Raw genomic sequence first — 6,441 nt, forward strand, 5'->3', positions numbered from 1 at the left:
TTTTTCCCTCTGTAAGAACCCCCAGTGCACGCAGTGAAGAACAGCTTTATTATAAGCAAAAATATGGACTCGATTTGTTTTAGATTTCAGAGAATGAACTTTGTGCTGCCAAAGTGGCTGAACATTGATAAGAAAACAGCTGGAAAGAAAGGACATGCAGTTGATGGGAGCCCCATATCCAACTTTAATCTTCCTTAAATTCTGGACTGACACGTGAACTGTTCACCTATGGGAGATATTCTAAATGTTCCAGTGGGAAATAACTATTAACAGTTGAATGTCCAAAACAGAGATGTTAGCTGCTACCAATCACTGTGGAAAGAAAGTATTTGAACCTTGTCAAATCATATCATTTTGGTAAACACTTCTTGAATTTTCTTCCTGGCAAATAATAAAACTAAACTTAAATCAAGGTAATTATCAAGTAAATTAAACACTTAAAAGAAAAAAAGAACACTACCTTTCGTAAAAAAATGATATGATCTAGAGTCTTATCAATGTTATGAACATTTATAAAACAATAAAGAAATTACCAGACATATAAAGAAGCAGAAAATGTGACTCACTGAGGCAAAAATGTCAATAAAAATGGACCCCAACATGATCCAAGTTTTAAACTTAGTAGAAAAGATTTTCAAAATAACTATTAGAATTATGCTCAGGGTTTTAAAAGGATCATAGACAGGGAACCAATTTCAGCAAAGAAATGAAAATTATAAAAAGAATGAAATAGAAAACCTACAATAGAAAAGAATACTATTTAAAATGTTTAAAAAGATAAATTTATTAGCATATTGGATATTAAGAGGACAGAACAGTGAATGTCAAGATAAATGAAGATTAAGTAATCAGTAACAAAGATAATTTTTTAAATGAACAATGAATCAGTGACCTTAAAGAAAATATTAAATGGTCTAATATATGTGTGTTGGATTCATCAAGAGACAAATAAAAATGGTAGAGAAAAAGTACTGAAGAAATAATGGCAAAAAATTACAATTTCAATGAAAATCATTGACTTCAAAATTCAAGAAGCTCAGCAAACTTCAAGCAGAATTAATACAAAGAAAGATATAACAACATGATCTTAGACTATCACAATCGAACTGCTGAAAACCAAATACAAAGAATTCTTGAAAGTTTCCAGAGAAAGAAGGTTCATTATATACAGAAAAAAATTTTGAATGTAAGTTGACTTCTCATTAGAAAGAGTGAAATTAGAAGACAAAGAAATGATATTTTAAATCTAAAATAAACTCAACAGTTTATGTGCAGAAGAAAAATAAGTCAAAAATGAGAGTAAAATAACAATTTTTAGATAAAATAAACTTGACAGACTCTATCACCAGCAGACCTGCAGTGTAAGAAACCCTAAAGAAAATTCTTTCTGATGAAGGAAAAAGATTCAAAATTAAACATATATACAGACAAAAAGAAAAAAAGAAAAGAATCAGAAATGATAAATAGGCAGTAACAAATACTTTTTACATAATAACACAATACTTTTTCATCTCAGTTTCTTTAGAGACCAAATGACAGTTGAAATTTTAAAAATTATACCATTATATTATGAGGTCAGTAATGTGCATAAATATAAATATTTATATGACATGATAGTGCACAAGATAGTGGAAATCAGGAATTAACTATTATAAGGTTCTATTGTTGGAGAAGGAAATGGCAACCCACTCCAGTATTCCTGCCTGGAGAATCCCATGGAAGGAGGAGCCTGGTGGTCTACAGTCCACGGGGTCGCAAAGAGTCGGACACGACTGAGCGACTTCACTATTGTTTTATAATACCCAGTATGTTGTTAAATCTAAATGGACTGTGATATGTTACAGATCCATACTGGAATCACAAGAAAAACCACTAAAAATATACAAATAGAGGTAAAAAGCTAATATAGGAATTAAAATAACCAGTTTAAAAGGAAAGAAAGAGAAACAGATAAACTAAGAACAGGTGGAACAAAAAGAAAAATGTTTAAAGGTTAGACAAACGTCAGTCTTATCAATAATTATATTAAATATAGGGGCGTGGAGAGAGCCGCGCGGTGCACCACGGGCATGCCACGTGGCTGGGCATGGAGGAACGCAGAGAGTCCCAGCCGACCGCAGGCGCGACCGGGTGGCGATTGCGGTGGCGGCAGCGCCCACCCACGGCGCCCCCCCTCCCCGAGGACATCTGGATGGGCACGCACCCTAAGTATTTAGAAATGATGGAGTTAATTATAAGAGATGCCACCCAAGCTTATACAGCGTTCTTGGCTTGCCTGGACCTCATAGCGAGTAAAAGCTGGCATGAAGTAAACTGTGTGGGATTACTAGATCTCTAGCTCATCCGCCTTCTCAGCACTGAGACAGAAGCAGAAGGGTTTACAGTCTGTGGTACCTACGCCCATCAGTGCTTCCCTCAGCCATAGCAGGATAAGGGGGATCTTGAAGGCATCCTGAAAATTGCAAGGTGATCCCGATTGCCTATGTCTTTTACTTTGGCCATAGTGGAGTCTGACTCCACAACAGTCTACTACAAACTCACTGATGGATTTATGCTGCCAGATCCTAAGAATATTTCCATTAGAAGATGACACCTATACTTCTTGATGCTTACTTTATTCACACAGAACTGGATTGTGAACCATCAGCTTGGTTCATCTTTGATTTGAGATAGTAAGAGATGACTTAGCTGGTCCAATTCCAGAAGTTTTCTTTTTTGAAGAATAAAACTTTCCCATATAGAAGAATGTATTTTGTTAAAAAAAAAAATAGTTGCTCTAGAAATTTCTTATCTGGAGACAGTTTAATTACAGTCTTATGCAAGTTTATGCCTATGCTGTATTCAGAAGGATAGAGCATTCTTGAGATCACCATCCCTTTTCCTTACTCAACTTTCTCAGTGCCTCTTGGTCAGGACAGCTAGTCTGAAGAAATGGAAAATTTACTGTAATCTGCTCTTTCATCCTCAATAGAAAGTGTTCTTTTGATTGGTTTTCACAGTGCAATTAATTTTACTTCCTTCTTTGGTTAATTTTAAAGCAGAATTAAAAACACGCTCATCCAGAGTATAAAACTGCATATGTAGATTAATAGGGACCAAAGAAGTGCTACCTACCAGAGTACTGGGCCTTTTTTTCCCCATTCTTACTACTACCACCCTACTGTATCATAGCTAGAATATTACAGGAGAGGTATTAATAGTAGGGGACACTGTGAACCTTAAAAACATTTCTTAAGTAGACCCAGTTTTTCTACTTTTGTTAATACCTCTTAATTAATTGTTGTCTAGAAAGGTGTTTTAAAAGTTGAAGGCAAGAGTCAGCAAAATTTTCTGGAAAGTGCCAAAAAGGAACTACTTTAGGTTTTTCAGGCCATATAGATTTTCTCACAACTTCTCAACTATGCTGTTTGTGGGACAAAAATAACTGTGGACAGTATGCAAATGAATGGATATGGCTGTATTCCAATAAAACCTTATTTACAAATGCAGGGCCATAGTTTGCCAACTCCTGCTCTGGGGAAATAGTCAATAATCATATATAGCTAATGAATGATGTGTTATGTTACCATTAAAAATTAGTAATGAATGCACTGTAAAACATGAGAAAATACTTAGTAAAAGGAAACAAGCAAGATACAAAAGTGTATGAATGTGTATGATTATGGCTGTAAATAACACACCAAAAGAGGACAAAAATAAATTCCTAACTGTGGTTATAATAGGAGGGCAGGACAGTAAATGGATGACTTTGTCTTTCTTTAAGATTTTAGTTTTTCTTTATTTGTATTACTTTTATAATAAAAATGTTGTAAAGTAAAAAAAAAATTATTACATTAAATATAAATGAAATATACACATATTCAAAAGAGATGAAGACTGGATAAAAAGTTAACACCCATCTATGTACTTGACTAAAATAGTTACATTTTACTTTTCTACTTTGCTTTTTAATATTTTTTGTTGTAGTAAGAGTTACATAATATAAAACATACTATTTTAAGCATATTTAACTGTTCAGTTCAGTGGCACTGGGTACATTCACACTATTATGCAACTTTCACCATCACCCATCATCCATCTCCACCTTCCTAAACTGAAACCCTGTCCACATTAAATACTACTCCCAGACATTTGTCCAAAGAAGACATGCACATAGCCAAGAGGCACATGAAAAGATGCTCAACATCACTCATTATTAGAGAAATACAAATCAAAACTACAATGAGGTACCATCTCACACCTGTCAGGATGGTCATCACCAAAAATCTACAAATAATAAATGCTGGAGAGGGTGTGGATAAAAGGGAACCCTCTAAAACTCTTGTTGGCGATGTAAATTGATACAACCACTGTGGAGAAGAGTATGGAGGTTCCTTAAAAAAACTAAAAATAGAACTATGATAGGACTGAGCAATCCTACTCCTGGGCATACACCTGAAGAAGACCATAATTCCAAAAGATACATGTACTCCAGTGTTCACTGCTGCACTATTTACAATAATCAGGACATGGAAGCAACCTAAACATCAACAGGGGAATGGATAAAGATATGGTATATGCATACAATGGAATTATTACTTAATCATAAAATAGTTTGCAATTTAAATATCAAGAACTGGAGTGCTGAAAGTCAAAGGATAGAAAAAACTAAACCATTTCAACAGTTAAGTAAGAAAGCTGGGGTGGTTCTATTAATTTCAAATGAAACAGATTTCAGCAAAGCTGATTTTGAAAGAAAAATTGTGTATTTTCTTATCATAGATTAGAGTACCCTGCAAATGTTAATTGGGCACAGTTAATAGTTCTGTTCCAAGTGTTCAATAACCTAGCTAAATTTTTGTTGACATATACTATCAATTTCTGAAAGAACAGTCTTATCTCTAGGTATAATTATATATAAGTCTACTTATTAGATACATCTTATTAGTTTTGCTTCATGTATTTAGAGGCTCCACTCTTCTGTGTGTGTTATGTCTTTTTTAAGAATCAATGCCTTTTCATTATTCTTATTTATTTCTGATAATATATCTACTTTTAAAGTGTAGTAGGTCTGGTGGTATGATTTCTATATAGTCACTTCAGTTGTTACATATTTCCAATATTTTTTACTTTTAATATATCAGCATTTTTTATAGGATATAGATATCATTTTTAATCCACTCTCACAATTTCTGCCTTTTAATTATAATATTCAGACTAGCCATATTTAATTGTTGATGTGGTTGAATTGAAATCTACCACACTGCCCTTTTCTTGTTTTTCCTTACTCTTCAATTTTTTTGCTGCTTTCTTTTTAATTACAGTGTTTGTGATTCCATTTTATCTCCATGGCTGGATTAATAATTATATTTGTTTGGGATGTCTTTTGTATATTTTAGGGTTTACAGTACTCATAAATTTATCAAACTCCATATTCATTTATTATCATGTTCACTCTCTTAGTCGTATCTGACTCATTGCGACCCCATGGACTGCAGCACACCAGGCTTTCATGTCCATCACCAGCTCCCAGAGTTGCTCAAACTCATGTCCATCAGGTCGGTGATGCCATCCAACCATCTAATCCTCTGTCATCCCCTTCTCCTGTCTTAAGTCTTTCCCAGCAGCAGGGTTTTTCCCAATGAATCAGTTCTTCTCATTACGTGACCAAAGTATTAGAGTTTCAGCTTCAGCATCAGTCCTTCCATCAGTCCATTGGAATATTCCTGAATATTACAATAAATATTCAGGACTGATTTCCTTTAGGATGGACTCGTTGGATCGTGCAGTCCAAAGAACTCTCAAGAGTCTTCTCCAATACCATAGTTTAAAAGCATCAATTTTTCGGCATTCAGCTTTCTTTATAGTCCAACTCTCACATCCATACATGACTACTGGAAAAACTATAGCTTTGACTAGACAGACCTCCATTGGCAAAGTAATGTCTCTGCTTTTTAATATGCTGTCTAGGTTGGTCATAACTTTTCTTCCAAAGAGAAAGCATCTTCTAATTTCATGGCTGCAGTCACCATCTGCAGTGATTTAGGAGTCCAAAAAAATAAAGTCTCTCACTGTTTCCATTCTTTCCCCATCTATTTGCCATAAAGTGATGGGACTAGACGACATGACCTTAGTTTTCTGAGTGTTGAGTTTTAAGCCAACTTTTTCACTCTCCTCTTTCACTTTCATCAAGAGGCTTTTTAGTTTTCCTTCACTTTCTGCCATAAGAATGGTGTCATCTGCATATCTGAGGTTATTGATATTTCTCCCAGCAATCTTGATTCCAGCTTGTGCTTCATCCAGCCGGGCATTTCACATGATGTACTCTGCATATGGTCAGAGTACATCATGTGAAATGTACTCTGTACATTTGTCACTCTGTATATTGTCACCATATATTGTGACAATATTGTCACCATATTGTCACAATATACAGCCTTGATTTGGTACTTTCCTGATTTG

At 34.6% G+C, this 6,441-nt stretch overlaps 1 pseudogene; it reads left to right on the forward strand.

Moving 5' to 3' along the window:
* Positions 1–2,086: 2,086 nt before the first annotated feature.
* Positions 2,087–2,628, forward strand: LOC129635400 (tRNA-splicing endonuclease subunit Sen15-like; annotated as a pseudogene).
* The last annotated feature ends 3,813 nt before the right edge of the window (positions 2,629–6,441 follow it).

Source organism: Bubalus kerabau, chromosome 20 (genome assembly GCF_029407905.1).
Source record: "Bubalus kerabau isolate K-KA32 ecotype Philippines breed swamp buffalo chromosome 20, PCC_UOA_SB_1v2, whole genome shotgun sequence".
NCBI classification, from domain to species: domain Eukaryota; kingdom Metazoa; phylum Chordata; class Mammalia; order Artiodactyla; family Bovidae; genus Bubalus; species Bubalus kerabau.